Source organism: Mixophyes fleayi, unplaced genomic scaffold (genome assembly GCF_038048845.1).
Source record: "Mixophyes fleayi isolate aMixFle1 unplaced genomic scaffold, aMixFle1.hap1 Scaffold_29, whole genome shotgun sequence".
Lineage (NCBI taxonomy): Eukaryota > Metazoa > Chordata > Amphibia > Anura > Limnodynastidae > Mixophyes > Mixophyes fleayi.
In genome coordinates, this window is record NW_027446953.1 from 2,990,001 (window position 1) to 3,011,379 (window position 21,379).

The window sequence follows — 21,379 nt, forward strand, 5'->3', positions numbered from 1 at the left end:
GTAGATGGCGGCTGGTACAAGCGAAACACCAAACGGATGACAGTGGCACGACCCAAAGTGAAGACAACCTCCAGGGATTCAGTGTGAAAGGTAACCCGGTCAAGGGGCAATAATATCCAGCGACTCAGTGCGGTATCCAAGTCAACTGACGCGTTTCTTCACCTGCCGGGTGATTTCTTCAGAGGAAATGTTCTGTTATGCTCCAGAGCCTCTTTAAATATCCTGAGCATAGTTAATCAGTCTACAGCTGATTCAAACTCTACACTTAGTATCTTTATCATGCTTGTAATAGAATATGAAGAGACCGTTAACTCAATTTCCAATATTGAAACAATTATTAAGAGACACTGTCACTCATTATCAGCTCATAATGATCAAAAACAGAACATTACTATTTAAAAAACACATTACATATGAAAAAATGTTTATACTCATAAAAACCACCTTATAACATGGATCAAATAAGTTAATTCAGGATCCACAAGATCCAGCTATCCTAAATTCTCACACTGACACCACAACTGTAATAAAAAACCTATATGAGTCTGTAAATCTATAAAAAATTCCACATAAGTGGACTTCTCATCACTAATATAGCACCCTCAATCTGATAGAAACCAATCAGATAAATATGTGTGAATAAATCAAATGATACCAATGTATCAATGTCCCTAGATGGAAAAGGTGGATAACCACCCATAAACCTTGTAAACCACTAAACATACAAAGGATGGAAACACAATTCAAAACATTTGATCTGGACCTATAGGTACTACCATGCGCACACAATAAATATATATAAAAATATATAGAACTCAAGGGCCATCTAAAAAGAGGATTATAGCAGATTGAATAGACAGACTGTCATTGGAGCTGTTAAGGTAGTAATTTAAGGACTTAATTGGAATGGATTCCCATACTATATCCTGCTTCAACTAGCACCAAAATACTCCTTATTGACCAATAGTTATCATCATGGAACAGGGTGCCTGATAACTTACCTAATGGGTATTGTTAGAGTTAACTTTTTTTTAAAAAATAAATAGGAAATGGGAACACTTCTTATGTAAAATTCTATTAAATTTAGGAAAATAATCTTTTTTAGTAAAATAAAAACATTCCGTGCCAAAAATGATACTGGTGGTCTGACATTTATTATATATAGGATTTGTGGGTTATGAGCTCTTTAATGCAATGCGGTTCATAAGTTGTTCATAAAATAAAGATAAAACCATTATGGTGTGAAATGTACATCTCTATAGAAGAACGTACAGATACAGCTTGTTTTATTTGCAGGATGGAAAGAATAATTTCCATTGTAAGCTATACTGCATCAACCCAAGCTTATGTCTTGTGGATAGTAATAACAATATAATAAGGTTTAGTGTACCTCCCCCACTGTGCAATATATTCAAGAAAAAGCAAAGTTATGGGAACAATTAACTCTCCATTTACCAGTGGTAGTAGCAGCAGTAGTAGTAGTAGTAGTAGTAGTAGTAGTAGTAGTATTCACATTATAGTTTGTTGTTATGACAGTGAGATATCAAGGAGAAATTTATGATATTGACAAATAGTTGGGGCCTAAGTTATCTATTTGCTAATTTAAAACAGACCCAACATATTTAATGCACACATTTAAGTTCTGAAATTAGAATTGTATTTAGGGAAGTAGGTTTATATACTTCAAGGGCATAAATTATGTTACTGTGTCTCTACTTTGGTAATATCATTATTCATCATCATTAATATATTTATATAGCGCCAGCAAATTGCATAGCGCTTTACAATTGGGGACAAATATAGTAATATACAATACTGGGTAATACAAACAGACAGAGAGGTAAGAAGGTCCTGCTCACAAGCTTACAATCTATGGGATCATGATTCCCATTTTTCTAACATTATAACATTTCTCTTTTAGCATGATGAGAGAATGACCAAAATATGAATCAATATCTTTCCTCACGTAAATAAATGTATTCCCCTAGTATTTTACAATTGTATTATACTGTATGCACTCTATATATGTAAAATGGAAAAATTGTAATAGAGACTTGCATAGTTACTACACAATACATTTATATCTGTGTAAGAGACCAGATGTTGGCAAGAAAGAAAAGTGAATTTAATTTACCATGCAACATCTTTCCTTAAAACACAGGGATTGCTGAGGTCTGGATTAGCTCAGCCTGCCTTGTTCCTGGCTTTCCATACTCATTATGGATTTGTGATGAGATGGTAAAAAAATATAATAAGTCTAACCTTGTAAAACTTTTCTCAGGGTTTTTGGCCATCATCTTTTCTAGAAATCTTTAGGGCTTAGTGTGATAGTGAAACAATTGCATGCTAACATGTAGCTTGAAGTGACATTCGCATGATAATAATTATTTGTTTTAGTGTACATCATCTTCATTATTTGTTGGCAAATAACCCCCTGTTTGTGCTTCCCAGGAAACATGTCTGCAAAAGTATGTGTACTAACAACATAGCAATCATTTTATATATATATATATATATATATATATATATATATATATCTACTATATAAAAGCCTAGTGGCGTGCGTCTGTGTGTAGAAAAAAAAACCAAGCTGCAGCGCCACCTGCTGGGCGAAGTTATACACTGACCTACTAAATTCTTAGTGTGTGTGGAAAAAAAACTTCAGAAAGGGCTGAAATTTGCTGCAGCGCACCTGCTGGGCGGAACTGACTGTCACTCACCGGACTGTGAGTGCTTCTTCCCGGACATTTAGGAGCCGTGGCCGTCCTACATCCTGAGGGTCTGCGCATGCGCAGTCCCTTTCTATCCTTCAGTGTATGTCCCTTTAACTCAATTGGCAGAGCAGGCAACACTCCCTATATTAAGCACCTATGGTCAACACCACGTTGCCTGATCTTGGAGTCTCATTCCCCATAAGTCTCTGAAGGTGTTCCTGTGTTTCCTCGTGTTTTCAGCGCTGCTGATTCCTGTGGTTTCCAAACCACTTCTACCTCTGTGGTTTCCAAACCACTTCTACTACTGTGGTTCCCATACCACTCCTAACATCAAGTGTATCATCGTGACTGTTGGCTGATTCCTATCCGCTGCCTCCGTGCACTACAGCCTTCTATACCACTTCAACGCTATTATCTATCATGGTGACTGTTTGCTGATTCCTATCCGCTGCCTCCGTGCACTACAGTCTTCTCTCCACATCCACTCACCTGTTCATCATCAAGTCTGTGAGCTGATTCCTATCCGCTGCCTCCGTGCACTACAGTCTCCAGATTGCAACTCGCCTGTGTTTATCATCGTGACTGTGAGCTGATTCCTATCCGCTGCCTCCGTGCCCTACAGTCTCCAGTTTGCAACTCGCCTGTGTTCATCATCGTGACTGCTAGCTGATTCCTATCCGCTGCCTCCGTGCACTACAGCCTCCAGCTTGCTACTCGTCTGTGTTACTTCATCGAGACTGCTGCTATCATTGCCATCCGCTACTCTCCGTGTTCAACAGCTCCTGGTCTACTCTGCTCTCCCGTGTTCCATCGCTATTGGTACTTATTGGTTGCTACTGGTTACCTCCGTGTGCCCGCAGAGTCCTGCTGCTGCTGTCAGCGCTATCGTCCATCTGCTGCTGATCCGCTCTCCACGTCTTCCCGTGTTCCGCTGGTCTCTACCCTCCTGTCAGCATTGGATTCGTATCTCATCTGCTACTCCTCTGCTAGATCATCTCCATTCTCCTGGGTCCTCCAGGAGTCCAGTTCCACGTTCTACTGATTCCTGTGGATTCGTGTCCCTGTTGGTCTACTTACCTGTGCGCTGCACCTACTAGACCCTTGCCTCATCCATCCAGGGACTTCTCATCCTGCCGGCCTCCTGCCGCTCAGGTATCGCTGCACTCCTATCTGACTGCCTGCTTCTGAACCACGGTATGCATACTTCTCATTGACTGTGCTGGTGTATTGCATATCTTGCTGGACTGTGTTGGTTCTCCTCTGGAGTCTGCTATCCGCTGAGTCTGTTGCCATCATTGACTGTGTTATCTTGTGCTGGATTACTTCAAGAGACTTTCTATATTTGCAGACCTGTTCAGTCATTTATATATATTGTGCATATTACTATGGATCGTGTTTAAGGTGCCCGTGTATATCCTGTGTTGCAGTCTCTCCCCGTGCACCTCCTCACATATATATTCAGTGGTACAACTTGCTGGTCGCAGACCACTGATCCCTGTTTCCTGTATCACCTGTTCCAGTATCCTCTCACATAGCAGTGGTACAACTTGCTATCGCAGACCACTGACTCCCCGGATACCTCCTCTGGGATTCCATTCCTTCACATAGACAGCGGTACAACTTGCTATCCGCAGACCGCTGACTCTCATCACCTCCTCGTTTCTGTTGGACATTCCTCCTCACTATAGCAGTGGTACAACTTGCTATCGCAGACCACTGATTACCTTCACGTGCCCTTGTCCATACAGTTCCTCGTGTATTATCACCTCCATATTACCAGTGCTGCTAGTCACAGACTTTCCTGAGCATCTCATCATCTGCCATTTCCTGTTCCGTGATCACCCTGCTACCAGAGTACCCTATTACCATCTACATTGCTCTGGTAAGCCTACCATCTGGTGATCCCTGGGTAAAGACTCCTAGTGCCCGTGACAGTAAGATCAGGCCATGACAGACCCAGATACGGAACCTACAGCCAAAGAGATGCTGCGGCATCTGGTTACCCGTATTGAGCAACAGGAAGTTCGCCAACGGCATTTAATGCGGTGTTACCAGGCGTTAGCCTCCCAAAGAACGTCTGTACAAGATGCCACAACTACTGTTGATGCTCCTGTGCCTTCCTCCGTTTCCCCAGTGCCATCCCAGGTGTCTACAGCTTCCACGCTTCACCTGCCTACTCCGTCAAAGTACGATGGAGACCCCAAGACTTGTAGGGGTTTCCTTAACCAATGTTCAGTCCATTTTGAGCTCCAACCTCAAAATTTTTCTACCCATCGTTCCAGAGTGGCCTATCTGATTTCTTTGTTTTCTGGACAAGCCCTGGCTTGGGCCTCCCCTCTGTGGGAAAGAAACGACCCCATATTACAAGATAGTGCCAAATTCATTTCTACATTCCGAAGTGTGTTCGATGAACCAGGTCGTGTGACCTCCGCTGCTTCCAGCATCCTCCGTCTGCGACAAGGATCTCATACTATAGGCCAGTACGTCATTCAATTTAGGATCTTAGCCTCTGAACTTCAGTGGAACACTGAAGCCCTAGTCGCCGCCTTCTGGCAGGGGCTCTCCGATAAAATTAAAGATGCACTGACTACTCAGGAGCTTCCTTCGTCACTTGAAGATTTGATCTCTCTCTGCCATCGTGTTGATATGAGATTTCGTGAAAGAGAGGCTGAGAAAACAACTTCTGCTAAAGCACCTCTTCGTTCTAACCCTCAATTTCGTCCAGTTTCACCCTCTGTGATTCCCATGGAGATAGGACGTTCCAAATTGTCTTCTGAGGAGAGGAAAAGAAGAGTAAAGAATAGACTCTGTATCTATTGTGCTGATTCCACTCATATGCTCAGCTCTTGCCCTAAGAGATCGGGAAATGCCAGGCCCTAACTAGTTCTGGAGAGGTGAAGTTAGGGTCCCTGGAGTCCTCTCCATCGTCTATGAAATCTAAAGTCTGCGCTTTTGATGTTACGATTTCTTTTGCTACCAAAACCTTTGAGTCACAGGCATTGATTGATTCCGGAGCAGCAGGAAATTTTATTTCCAAATCATTAGTAAATCAATGGTCTCTACCAGTGATTACTTTAAAAACGCCCATTACTGTGACGGCTATAGATGGATCACGTCTCATCAACGGTCTCATCACCCAGAGTACGTCTCCAGTAACACTTCAGATTGGTGCCCTGCATCATGAAGAAATATCGTTTTTAATCCTTCCGGTTACGACAAGTCCGATTGTCTTAGGCCTTCCATGGCTTCAGTGTCACTCTCCCCAGATTGACTGGCGCACCCCTCAAGTTACGTCTTGGGGGTCTGAATGTCACCATCGTTGTCTTTTCCAAGTTGTTCCTCTCAAAGTACAGCAATCTTCCATCTCACCTACCTCACCGGGACTTCCTCCTCAATATGCTTCATTTACTGACGTGTTTGATAAAGCTCAGTCTGAACGTCTTCCTCCTCATCGTTCTTGGGATTGTCCGATCGACCTTCTACCTGGCAAGACTCCCCCCAGGGGCCGGGTCTATCCACTCTCGTTACCAGAAACTCAAGCTACATCTGAGTACATACAGGAGAACCTCCAGCGTGGGTTTATTCGACCTTCCACCTCTCCCGCTGGAGCTGGGTTCTTCTTCGTCAAAAAGAAGGATGGATCATTACGCCCTTGTATAGATTTTCGTGGACTCAATGCCATTACTATCAAGAATCGGTATCCCATTCCGCTGATCACTGAGTTGTTTGATCGGATCAAGGGAGCCCGGATTTTTACTAAGTTGGATCTTCGTGGTGCCTACAACTTGATTAGAATCAGGTCCGGTGACGAATGGAAAACAGCTTTTAACACCAGAGATGGGCATTATGAATACTTAGTAATGTCCTTCGGGTTATGTAATGCCCCTGCTGTTTTCCAGGGCTTCATTAACGAGATCTTTCGGGACTTGTTATATGTATGTGTCATAGTATATCTGGACGACATACTCATCTTTTCCCAAGACCTGCCTTCACATCACCAACAAGTGGCCGAAGTTCTTTCCAGACTCCGGAAAAATTCATTATTCTGTAAATTAGAAAAATGTTCATTTGAGTTGCCCCAGATTCCATTTTTGGGTTATATTGTTTCCGGAGTTGGTCTACAAATGGATCCAGAAAAGGTGAATGCTGTGTTACTTTGGCCTCAGCCAACTACTCTTCGTGCCATTCAGCGTTTTTTAGGCTTTGCCAACTACTATAGAAGCCTTATTCAAGACTTCTCTTCAATTGCATCTCCCATTGTGGCTCTAACTCGCAAAGGGGCCAATACTAAGCAATGGTCATCTGAGGCTCTCCAAGCCTTTCAATTTCTTAAAGAGTCCTTCTCCTCTGCTCCCATCTTTCGACAGCCTGATGTGACGCTTCCCTTCTTCCTAGAAGTAGACGCCTCTAATGTTGGTTTAGGAGCCATTCTCTCCCAGAAATCGGAGCAACAAAAATTCCATCCTTGTGCCTTTTACTCTCGGGGTCTTCTGCCTGCGGAGAAGAATTACACCATCGGGGACAAGGAGTTGCTGGCTATTAAAGTAGCATTGGAGGAGTGGAGATATTTGTTAGAGGGAGCTCGTCATCCGGTGACAATTTTTACGGATCATAAAAATTTGTCATACCTACAGTCTGCTCAATGTTTAAATCCTCGTCAGGCAAGATGGTCTCTTTTCTTTTCCCGTTTTTATCTAATCATAACCTTCAAACCAGCTGCAAAGAATAAAAAAGCAGACGCTCTATCTCGAGCCTTTGTGGCGTCCTCAGACGTTAAAGAGATTCCTAACCACTTTATATTAGACCCCAAATGTGTTTCTCTGGCTACTTCTTCCACTAAAGTGCTACCATTTGGGAAGACCCTCGTGCCTCCTGCTCTTAGGAAAAAAATCCTTTCATGGTTTCACTCTTCTCGTTTCTCTGGACACGCTGGTGAACGCAAGACCTTTGAAATCCTCTCTCGAAGTTATTGGTGGCCTTCTATGAGGAGAGATGTCAAAGAGTTTATCGCGGCATGCGATTTATGCTCCCAGTTCAAGACCCCCCGCAGAACTCCAGCGGGGTTGCTTCAGCCACTACCCATTCCATCTAAGCCTTGGACCCATATTAGTATGGACTTTGTTACTGAGCTTCCTCCTAGTAAGAATTGCAACACCATTTGGGTAGTGGTGGATAGATTTTCGAAGATGGCGCATTTCGTTCCCTTGTCTGGTTTACCTTCTTCTTCTACCCTGGCTGAACATTTCATTCATCTTCACTGAAACCAATATTCATATGTGGCTCAGATTTATAGATGATATATTCTGTCACTCACCGGACTGTGAGTGCTACTTCTAAGGTAGCTAGAAACCGTGTCCGTCCATTATAATGAGGTACTGCGCATGTGCAGTCCCTTCTAACCTTCAGTTCTGTTCCTTTAACTTAATTGGCTGATCAGGCAACACTCCCTATATTAAGCACCTGTGGTCAATACCACGTTGCCTGATCTTGGAGTCTCATTCCTCATGAGTCTCTGAAGGTGTTCCAGTGCCTGCTCGTGTGTTCAGCTGATGCTGATTCCTGTTTGCCGTTTGTGGTTTCCAGACCACTTCTACTCCTCCTGTTCCTAGTGACTTCAGCAGCTGATTCCTATCCGCTGCCTCCGTTTATCTACAGTTACAGATTACTGCAAACTCTCCTGTGTTACATCGCTACTGTTCCAGCTGATTCCTGTTAGCTACTTCAGCGTGTCTACAGAGTCCTGCTCGTCTCAGCGCTCCAGTCTGCATTCTACCTGCCGTCAGCTGACCCGCTGCAGCTGCTTCTACAGTGTGTCCATTCGTGTCAACTTGCCTGTTAATCATCGAGTCTACGCTCCTCGGCTTCCAGCTCTGCTACATCGCTTCAGCTCTCCCGTGGTCTCCTGCTGTTCTATTCGATATACTACTGCTTCCTGAGTATTTTGTCGTCCTTGCTGGCCTACCTACAGTGCGCTGCACCTACCTGCCGCTTCCATTCTGCAAGGACTTCTCATCTCGTCAGTTCCCTGCCGCTCAGGTATCCCTGCAGCTATCTCTAACAGCCTGCTCATCTGAACCACGGTATGCATACTTCTCATTGACTGTGCTGGTGTATTGCATATCCATCTGGACTGAGTTGTTCTCCTCCGGAGTTTCCATCCTCTGAGACTATTGCTATTATTGACTGTGTTTCCTTTTGCTGGACTATTCTAGTGACTTTGTTTATCTGTGCAGTGCTGTTCATTCATTATTATTATTGTGTGCAGTTCAACGTGGGATCAAGTTCAGTGTACCCGTGTAGACTTTGCATTGCATTTATCTCCTCGTGTCCTTCCTCACATATACATTCAGTGGTACAATTTGCTAGAGGCAGACCACTGATTCCTGTTTCCCTGTGTAACCAGTTGCATATATCCTCTCACATAAGCAGTGGTACAACTTGCTACACGCAGACCACTGACTTCCCCGTTACCTTCACCTGGATTCCATTCCTTCACTACAGACAGCGGTACAACTTGCTATACGCAGACCGCTGACTTCCACCTCCTTATTACTCCTGGACATTCCTTCTCACTATAGCACTGGTACAACTTGCCGTGCGCAGACCACTGACTACCCTCACGTGTCCTTGTCCATCCAGATCCTCGTGTTCAGTTACCTATTGTTTACCAGTGCTGCTAGTCATAGACTTTCTGAGCATTCTCTAACCATCTGCTGTTTCCAGTTCCATTATCACCCTGCCACCAGAGTATCATATACCAACTCTACTGCTCTGATAAGACCATCAGCGGGTGATACTGGGTAAAGACTCCTAGTGCCCGTGACATATTCATCCTTTGGGAGGGGGAGGAAACTCTCTTCCATGAATTTACCAGAATTCTCAACACCAATGATCTTAATTTGAAATTGATCTCTGAGATTCATGACAGTAGGATTAATTTTCTGAACCTGATGATCCATAAAACACAAGGAGGCCGTCTGAGCATAGATATTTACCGTAAGAAAACAGCTACTAATAACGTGCTGCAATCTACCAGCTCACATTTTCCGGCTGTAATCCGGGGCATACCTAAAGGAGAATTACTTTGGACGAAACAGAATTGCTCTGATGAGCATGTTTTTGCTCAAAGAACTAATGAGCTAAAAGATAGGCTGACAAGTAGGGGCTATAGTAAATGTATTATCCAAAAACAGAAAAAACAGGGCTAGGAATACATACAGGTGTAGCCAATTAAAAAAAGGTACAAAGACCAAGGCAGAATAAATGTTGACAATTTATTATAGACAGATATAGAAATCCAATATAAAAACAGGCGATATGACTCCTATTGTAAAAACAGTGGATCTGTTAGTTCTATGGCAATTGATTGAAATGAGGCAATTTGGGCATAAAAAATCACACTAACTCGTAATATTGATTAGCACAGTTGCAGATATATCCTGGGAGCGAGTATAGAGGTGTTTGAACACTAGGATATCCCGGTATAGGAAAGTCAATTATTGAATCCAGCATATAATAGAGAGTGTAGACCATATGTACTCACGGTCCTCTTCTATGCTGTTAATATGCGGCTCTCCGGAATAAGATCTCCTACAGCTATCCGCTGCTAGTGTTGGGATTCTCCCGCAAGTGAGTCCTCCTAGCGGAATGAACCGCAATTCTCCCGTGATTGGATAGTTGCTAACATGTGACAGTATACTGTGCATTCAAAAAATCTGCCCGGGCAGAAAACGAGGAATAGTGTGAAATAGTTCCTCAAACAGTAACCATTATCATGCATCTACACCAATGCATACAATATTTTGTCTCCGGACCAACCCATCCCCAAAGGGCGGACCTACCCTTTATCTCGTCCAGAGACGTCAGCCATGTCTCAATATATCTCGGAAAACCTGAAACGGGGATTTATCCGCAAATCCACTTCCCCAGCGGGTGCAGGGTTTTTTTTCGTTAAGAAGAAGGATGGGTCTCTTCGGCCTTGTATTGATTATCGTCCTCTCAACCGCATCACTGTCAAAAATCGATATCCACTACCTCTCATCTCTGACCTCTTTGACAAACTCAGTGGATCTCAATTTTTTTCCAAATTAGATCTCCGTGGGGCCTATAATTTGATTCACATCAAGAAGGGGGACGAATGGAAAACGGCCTTTAACACCAGAGATGGACATTTCGAGTACCTGGTGATGCCCTTCGGCCTCTGCAACGCCCCAGCCATCTTCCAAACCTTTGTTAACGATATCTTTCATGACCTGTTATACACTTCTGTGGTAGTGTATTTAGACGATATATTAATATTTTCTAAAGATCTGAAAACTCATCGGGAGCAAGTAAAGGAGGTCTTATGTAGACTCCGGAAACATCACCTCTACTGCAAGCTGGAGAAATGTGTGTTTGAGATTAGCCAGGTACCTTTTCTTGGTTTCATTGTGTCGGGTCAAGGTCTTTGTATGGATCCCACCAAGGTGTCAGCTATTCTGGACTGGCCTCAGCCACAAGGCCTTAAAGCGATTCAAAGGTTCATTGGCTTTGCAAACTATTATCGCCAATTTATTCAGGGATTCTCCACCATTATAGCTCCCATTACAGCTTTAACCAGGAAGACTGCCAACCCCAGGGTTTGGTCCTCGGAAGCCATGTCTGCCTTCATAACGTTAAAGAAAGCATTTTCTTCAGCTCCAGTTCTGTCCCAGCCAGATCAAGAACGACCTTTCTTCTTAGAGGTAGATGCATCCTCTGTAGGCATTGGGGCGGTGCTTTTTCAAGAGTCTCCTGCTGGCTCACACAACCCGTGTGGGTTTTTCTCCAGACGATTTCTTCCAAGTGAATGTAATTATGGAATAGGGGACAAGGAGTTACTGGCCATCAAGGTGGCTCTGGAGGAATGGCGACATCTGTTGGAGGGGGCTATATTTCCTGTTACTGTATTTACCGACCATCGGAACCTAGTGTTCATTCAAGAGGCTCGTTGCCTTAATCCTCGGCAAGCCCGCTGGGCATCCTTCTTTGCTCGATTTAACATGAAGCTCACATTCTGCCCTGGAGCCAAGAACGGACGTGCCAATGCATTATCTCGCTCATTTGACGATTCCGATCGTTTAAGACCGTTGGTTCATCAGCATATTATTGATCCTTCTAATATTGTAGCCCTCACTAGGACCAAAACGTCCTCTCCTCCTCCAGGCCGGTCATTTGTGGAACCTCATCTCCGGCTCAAGACCCTGCAGTGGGCTCATTCATCCCGCATTGCCGGCCATGCTGGAATAAAGAAGACAACATCGTTGCTTTGCCGTCGCTTCTGGTGGCCTACTGTACGTGCCGATATTTGTAAATTTATTGCTTCCTGCACTACTTGTGCTCAACACAAGACTTGTAGAAGAGTCCCGGCAGGCCTTCTTCGTCCACTCCCTATCCCCGATGCTCCTTGGGAAAGTGTGGCCATGCATATGTACAGGTATCCACTATTGTAGCAAATCCTGTTGATGTGACAACCTATATCTAATCAGCGCATTAGAATGTCAACACCAGCATTGAGCATTTCAGCTCAACCAACTCCTGTGAGTCCATTTAGGTAGGTTTGGAGTGGAAGGGACTAGGTCAACATGTAGCCAATATGATTATCTATTAACAACAGCACAAAATAGTGGCGTGAGGCTCCTGTGAAACTGATGCCGAAAGACTGGGGTATAAAACACACCTCTGTAAGAAACAAAGTTATTGCAGTTATTTAGAGAAATATGCAGCTCACTTGCTCACTCTCTGAATAAGTAATCTGGGGATGTGATCATTGCCATGGTCACGGCTCTGTTGATGATGAAGTGCAGTCTTAGTATATCACCACACTGAGGTTATTTGTTAACCGAGTGCAAATATGCAGCACCCTATCAACAAGTGAAACTAATTGCTCATCAGATGCTACAGGATATTAAAAATTTGCAATTGTTGCTAAATAACACCCACAGTTTTACTTAATGGTTGCTGCACTTCGGATGGCTGACTGACAGCTCTCATGAGCAAGACCTTATCCCCTTCTTGCCTGTTGGCCTGTGGATTCATGTGTCTAACCTCCAGCATGTTCTTAATGATACTTGTGATCAGTGTCGGACTGGCCCACAGGACTACCAGAAAAATCACCGGTAGGCCCCCCTGCCTTACGGCCACACCCCCTTCTAGAAGTGGGCGGAGCCCATTCAGCTCACATGTTCGGTATCCCTGCTGCCCTCCCCGGCGTCCCTGCTGCTGTGTGTACAGAGTTCATCTCGTCTGCTTGTTATAAACCTTTGTAATCATTCTCACTGCCGGCCTGGTGTGGAGAGTTCCCCAATCACCATCCTGATATCACCCGTGTTACACGCAGTACGTGTGCCCAGATCCTGCCAGCGTGTTAGACAGAGGAGCGTGTGCCTGCTGGGAGACCAGGTCCAGGGATTCTTGTCAGATATTTCCAGATAAGGTTTGACCACAGGGAACAGTTCCCCCTAGGCACATCAGACTTCTTGTCAGTAAGTGTGTTACACACAAACTGCCTGAGCGTGAGCAGAATAATAAAGGGAATACTCGTAGAATATTTAACTTAAACCAGAAATTAATGAATGGCTGCTGAACATACGTATCCTGTCATCCAGCCGGCAGCCACGTTCTGGATCAAAGGGGGGGGTCAGCTCACCTGGTGATCGGCGTCCCTGCTGCTACAGATGACTGGCTGCAGTCATCTTTCAAATGCGATCGCAGCTGCGATCATGTGACCTGCCCCCTCCTCCTCCTGTCAGCTGACTGTCTTATGCTCCCGCCGCCGCTGAAGGACTAAGGAGCAGAGGCTGCATCAATCAAAATATGGGTAAGTAGATTTTCTTATTTTTATTTAATATTATTGGATATTTATTTTTAATTTCCTCCAAATTCCAGGACTTTCACTTGACACAGAATTATCTTATATATATATATCCTCCATCTGTTCTCTAGCTACCGGGTAAGCAGAGACTTACTGCAGAGAATATATATATATATAATATATATATATATATATATATATATATATATATATATATATATATATATATATATATTAGTGTGTGCGCGAATTGAGAGAGCACTATTCCATGGCATATGTGAATTGGGGGGCACTATTGAGGGTATAATTTGAATTGGGGACACTATTGTGGGCATAATATGAATTGGGGACAGTATTACGTGGCATATGTGAATTTCGGGTACTACTGTGTGGCATAACATTGTTTGGGGCACTACTATGTGGCGTAACATTGTCTGGGGCACTACTATGTGGCATAATATTGTTTTGGGGGCACTACTATGTGGCATAGGGGGGCTGCCTATCTATACTAAACTATAGTGAGGGGGGGGCTGCCTATGCTAAACTATAATTAGAGGGGGCTGCCTTTGCTAAACTATAGGGAGGGGGGCTGTACAGAGAACACTATAGGGAGGGGGTGATGGGACCTTTAATTTAATGCTGGGGTGGTTTGGGTCTATAATTGAATGTAGGGCTGAGTGTGGGGAGGAGGGCTATCTATTAAATGTGAATATTAATATTTAATGTGGGAAATGGATGTATTAAACGTAAATGCTATTAATTTCTTGCTGGGGCTGTTTGGAGGGAGGGTAATAGGTTTATTTATTAAATGGGAATAGTATTAATTTAATGTTGGGGTCGGTTGGAGGGAAATAGATCAATTTATCAAATGTGAGTACTATTACTTTAATGTTGGGGCTGGAGAGAGGCCTATTTATTAAATGTGGGTGCTGTTGATTTAATAGCGGGGATGGTTGGTGTTTTCTAAATGTATCCATTATTTTTTCGAAATAGGACCCTCAACATTCCAGGATACAGACAAGCCGCAACTAAAGAAACCAGAAGCCACAGGTGGTGAAAGTGACAACAACAGGTAGGACAGTCTGTCAAATGTTCTGAGTCTAGTGCAAGCTTAGCTAACCTGTGGCACTCCAAGTGTTGTGAAACTACAAGTTCCAGCATACCCTTCCAGCAATAAGCTGCTATCATCATCATCATCACCATTTATTTATATAGCGCCACTAATTCCGCAGCGCTGTACAGAGAACTCATTCACATCAGTCCCTGCCCCATTGGAGCTTACAGTCTAAATTCCCTAATATAGACACACACTCACACAGACACAGACAGACAAAGAGGGAGATAGACAGACAGGGAGAAAGACAGACAGAGACTAGGGTCAATTTTTTGATAGCAGCCAATTAACCTAGCAGTATGTTTTGGAGTATATTGGCAAAGCATGCTGGGGCTTGTAGTTTCACAACACCTGGAGTGCCACAGGTTAGCCAAGCCTGGTTTACTGGAACAATCCCAATTTTTGGTGACTGTTCTACCCAATCTAAGGGGCAGGTCAAGACTGTGTACTCTATATACACACTGCATTCTTTATATACTACACTATGGTACTAGCTGTCCTTCGTGAGCTGACCACTCCCCCTCTAGTGTCTGGTCCCGCCTCTATGATGGCCGGCCACACCCCCACTGGTGGGCCCCTAGCGTTGCAGTCCCCGGTGGGCCCTTCATGCCCCAGTCCGACACTGCTCTCGTGGTCTGTTTAATATGCTCTAGACCACATATAGATAAACCTTCTAATCTCCCATTGTGCATGCTCCCCATATAAATTGCAGAACAGAACAGGAAGCCCAGATAGCATTTACTACGATGCGGTTTCCAGATTACAAGGCATTATTTTTTTGGTTACTTAAAGCTAATGGTCCCTTAATGTAATCTTTACAATTGTTTTGTCCAATCCAATAAAAGCACCAGTTTATGGAATTAAAAGCAAGTACCGTTCTATTCAGTATCTTATGCTTTAGGCTTTGTCCTTAATGCAATATATAAAGAAATAAAATTTGATGAGACATTCTGGAGCATATCGCAAGGATTGCACAATACATAAAGGATTCTACCCTCCTGGCACAATGTCCAAACATCTTTCACATTTCCCTTCTAAAACCACTGGTGTTGAAAAGATTTTATTCTCCTAAAGCTGGTTCACCCCCCATTCTGACTGAACAAGGCGAGGAATACGAGATAAAGGCCATCGTGGACTCTCGCTTTCGACATAATCATCTGCAATATCTGGTCGATTGGAAAGGCTATGGCCCTGAGGAGAGGTCTTGGATCAAATGTTCATGCTCCCGTCTTTGTCCAAAAATTCCATCAGAAATTCCCTAAGCTCCATCTTAGGTGTCCAGTGGCCACCCTTCGAGGGGGGGGGGGGGATACTGTCACGAATCGTGGTCTTTGTCCTGTTTACACCGGCTTTCAACCCTCTTATTTATAGTTTAAGAAACAACGAGGTAAAAAGAGCCTTGATGAAAGCTTTCAAAAGAAAAAGAAATGATTGGGAACATTTGGGAGTCATTTCCTCCATCAAACTCGATGCAAATTCTAGACACTGGTAACGTTTTCTTTGTCATGTAACAAAAAAAACTATATTATGTAACTTAACTTTATTTAATAACATTGTGCATTGTGGAGTAATCCACAGCACCCAGATTCTATCATGGGTCTAGTGAAGTCTGGCAAATTAAATCAAACTTCTAATTGGTTACTGTGGGTTACAGTACATTTGTGCATACAGCACAATTTTATTAAATAAGTCCCATGTCAACAGCATGTTCCAGCTTATGTAGTGTTACTTATTACTACTTTCATAATGCAGCAAATCCAGGATTCGGTTTCAGGTTCATAAAATCTTAAGAATATTTAGCAAGATTTAGGTTTCCACTATATGGTGTAATGTATCCCATAGCCGTGCTGGTCATAATGTGTCCCTCCGAGGTCTTCAACATGTGAGCCCCAGCTCCTTCCTGCTTTAGTGTCACGTTTGTTATAGTCGATTTAAAATGTTTGTTGCCGATGATTACAAATAGGCGACTTTGATTTACTGTTACGTTTTATTGATATTAATGATAATATGCAGCCATTCTGCGGCCCCTGAAATGTATCACTGGTCTACAGATCACAAAGAGAAAACAAGAATTCAATAAGTAATTTCAGAATTTACACAGGTCATGGAATTCAAAGTTGACTTCTAATTTTCATGATTTATAGCACAGGTGTTATTCCTCTATTATGTTTCATACACCTAAAGAACATTTCCAGAATACGCACATATCTGACACAAGGTTCTAATGTAAGCTGCTCACAACTAACATATTTTTAATGGTAAAACAAAAGCATATGTAACAGGTGTTAACTTCTTCTCAAGCAAAGGAGAATGAGTTCTGTCCTGAATTTGTGCAATAGAGCATGGACTGTAACTTTGCCACAATTGTAAGCTGGTTTTGAACTGAAAGCTAGTAATAACACTTTATATTTTTCTATCACTGTATGCTTTCTCTGTGTTTATTTCCTTGATAATATTCTACTTTTGAGCAACTGAATATTTTGATTGCAAGACATTTGTCGTAGTTGTTAGGATTGCTGTATTAGTGTTACCAATTGAAATAAAGAAACAGACTTGTTATTTTGCATTTTAAAACAAACTTGTTTATTGCTATCAATTGTAAAGTGATGTATACGCTTGTAATTGTATGTACTGTATTACAATGATTTAGAAGCACAATTGTGAGAGAGGGAATTGTGGCACCTTATAAATAAACAATGATTATAATAAGACTAAGTTGCAGTTCTGGAGGTGCCAAGTCTGAATCTTGGTTCCCCTTAGCTCAGTATACAATACACCACTGGAATTACTGTGGGATGGGATAGTAAAAGTAGACTCTAAGACCACTGGCATTGCCTGATTAAAAGACATGGGGTAAATGTATCAAGCTGAGAGTTTTATGGTGGGTTTGAAAAGACCAATCGGATTCTAGCTATCATTTATGTAGTACATTCTACAAAATGATAGCTAGAATCTGTTTGGTTGCTATAGGCAAAATCTTCACATTTCAAACCCGCCGGAAAACTCTCAGCTTGATACATTTACCCCATGGAGTGTGTTACTGGACTGAGTCACATCCAAAATTGGTGAGGGTCTGATGTGGAACCTTTTGCTGGTATCCAGTCCAACCTTATGAAAACTGCTCTATGAGTATGGGACCTAATAATCAGATTCACAACAGCACTCCCTCAGACAGTTGGGAGTTACTGGTGGGGTGACATGACGGTAAAGACTTAACTCTAAAGGAACAACCCCAAATTAAAGACAAATGGTGGGGGAGGGGCTTTATAAAAGCTTGAGAACCAAGGTAACAGATAAATGTGATCCCTACCCCTGACCTCTTAAAGAAATAAGCATAATGAAAAATAAGTTACATTTCAGGAAAAATGCTAACGATAAGTAGTGGAAGGAAGGCAGCAGGCGAAGCAAACAGACAGAGTCCATATGTCCCTTTCAGGGTTAGACTATAATAAGAAGCTTAATTGTAAAGTTTGTGCTTCCTTGTGTCAGGATAGTAAATTCACAGTTGCTTAATAAATATATATATATATATATAGTAACCAGTGGGAATAGATACCCATATGCAGAAGTCACTGTGTGGTGGTGGGGGATCAAAGCCCTGTCTCAACCATCTAATGGCCCTCCTGGACATGAGCTGAGATTGCCTTGTATGGGAACCATGCCTGCCACAAGGAAAAACATATTGTAGTGGAAGGGTTTGGCGGACTTGCTACGTTGACAATAACTTGGTACCAACCTGTCTGACAAATGTATGGGTCACTGCCCTTCCTATAAACATACTGGGGCTAGATGCCTTGTGTGGCTGAATGGCCCTGAAAAGATTTACTTTTGAAAGAGACAAGTAAATAAAGCTTTAAAATTGAACCGTGGTAAAGTGTATACTGGTTGTCACGTTTTATTAGACCAAATATCCTTCAATTTTTTCTTGAATATTTGTGGTTTAGCAAAACCACGGAAATGCTTATAGTTAGGTTATTTTCCCATTGGCATTCCTTCTCAATCTACTGCTGTGATTGATGAAGTTAGATTCCATGTGATGAACTGGTCTTCAAAAATGTAAGCTTTCCAAAACTCATATCTCTTTTTATCATAAAACTAATTTACAGGAACATATCTGTGTCTCTACACCCATGTTATCTTATCCTCCACCCACTGCTATCCCATTCACAATCAGAAGCTCAAACTGTACAATTTGTTAAATGGTACATTAATATACCCATTTTGGGTCTCAGTACTTAAAGTGCACCCTTTTTCACACACACCTTGCAGAGGAAACCATTTTTGAGGGTTTAGTCGACATTCATGATAATGCAGTCAAGCAGTTCACTAGGAACTCAGTGACATAGCAGGCTTAAAGTGCCTTTGTGATTATGAGGGTTTTTACTAAGTTTATTAACTGCATTCTCAATTTTTTGTCTCTACTGTGTGTTATTGAAAGGTGTGTTTTATAGCGCCACCAACTCCACAGAGATGTACAGAGAATATTTGTCATTTACACTGATCAGAAACCAGAGCACCCTGCCCAAGTTTCTGTTTGTATAAAAAATATTTTTAGAGAAAGCAAATTCACACAACATAGTTTATCCTTTAATTAATGATTTATATTTGCAATTTACTTTCATCTTTTGTATATGAAAATGTAACATTTTCGGTTGAGTTGTAATTTTAGAAACAAAAACATTCGCGAGAGCATGTTGTTCAAGAATATCAGCACAGCCATTCTAATTGTATTATAGCTGTGCCTATATTATACTGTGATCACCATTAGGGTGGACAAATCAAAGAGGGATCACTGTTCCGAAGTGTGTTAACAATCGGATTAAACAGTTCTTTAAATAATGGCCAAGAGATTAATTCCGTACTACATGCTTGTGTAAAGCTGGGTACACACTACAGGGTTTTTGTCCAATTATCGGCTGAACCAGCCGACATATGACCGCTCATTCGAAAGTCGGGTCAGTGTGTGTGTAGTGACACAATGGTCGAAAGTCTTCCCAAATAGACGATTATCGCCTCATTTGGTTGGTCATACAGTTCAATTTTTTCCGATCAATCACCTATCGATCATGTAGTGTGTATGCACTCATGCTGACGATCTTCATAGAGTTTACAAAGTCGGGCTCTTTTCAGCCGATGTTAGCACTGAATGTCAGAGTGAATAAATGTAAAGAGTGCTGTAGAAGGAATAATTAATTTGTTTGTTCTGAGACAGAATATTTAGTTTCAGAGTCACATAAGCTAACGAAATTCGTAAGGACATGTGGATAGCTATAACAAGGCGGTTTAATCAGTGTGACAATGTGACATTAGTGAATGAATGAATATTGTCCTGTCATTCTCCGGACTAGAGGACCAGACAAAGAACCAGATGAAGAGCACAGATCTGAAGGTAAATCGTGTCAGTGTGTATGCATGAATCACCAGACTGATCGGACCTTCAGTCGTAGGGACAAACGTTTGAGATAGCACGTCGGTCGGAAAAATTCTTCAGTGTGTACCCAGCTTAACCCACACACACACCCATTCTATGATGGGGCCAATGGGCCTGACCAAGCCCAACAGAATGGTTAGATGCTTCCAGGGTTACTAGATAGACAGAAAGATAAAAGCCAAGCAGTGATAGATAAGAAATGTTGTTCTCCTTAACTTTAAATTTAATATTTAAAATTCATAATTTTATGTTAATTCACATTTCTCTATAATAATATTTTGCAAGAAACATATGACAGTTAATCTAAATCTGGGATGCATCCCAACAAATGTCTTCATTTAGCATTTATATGGTATCATGCTCATCTTCCTTACTTGTAATCCTTGTAATCTAAACACAACTTCCCAACAAAATATCCATTTTAAACCAAAACTCAGTTATTTTACCTTTAACATTTAACCATTTCCCAAAAGACAAATTCTCTTGACCAAATGACTTTTGGAAGTAGTCTAATGCTGTATATCTCTGATCGCATTTGTAACATATCATCTTTTGATAAGCTTTGTTATAAATGTTCCTGCCAAGCAGCGGACACTTATTGTAAATGTGGCGCCTCTCTTTTAAGATTATTATAAACAAACATAAAATAAGCAATTAAAACTATTTTATGTTTTTACATCATAATATATTTGTCCTTCATAAAAAATCCCATAAAAGAAATAAAAATGCTTAAACTAAGAGTTTTATCTACACGTCTCACTGAATACTATTAAAGAAGACAAAGTAATGATCATATGTTATGCTATACACTGTTCATTTTCACTGATATAATTACAATTGATTGCAATAATTTATTAGGAACATTAAAACTGTAGCAAATAGTGCCTCTATGTCAAAGAGAAGTGTGTGATGCTCCCAAATTTAAATAAATATGTTTCAATTATCAATTGTTATATTCTATTTCTAAATTTAATGGCATGTAATTTTCTGAAAAGGTCTATTTTTTAGGAGGTAATTGCAAATTAATTCACAGCCTAGACATTTGGAAACCATAGCTGTAGAGCTACCATACAAAGGAAAGAGAATGTCAGATTTTTAGTGGTATTTATTTATTTTTCATATTGATTGAGGATGGTGTGACTTAAAGGATAACTCCTCATAAACTAATAGAGCATGCCAGAGACCCTCACAGTTTGGAAGAAGTCACCCCTGTCAGGGCTGCAATGGTGAGGGAAATTAATACTACATTGTGTCAATTTCTAGCACAGGGATCGTCCTATCTTCAGATG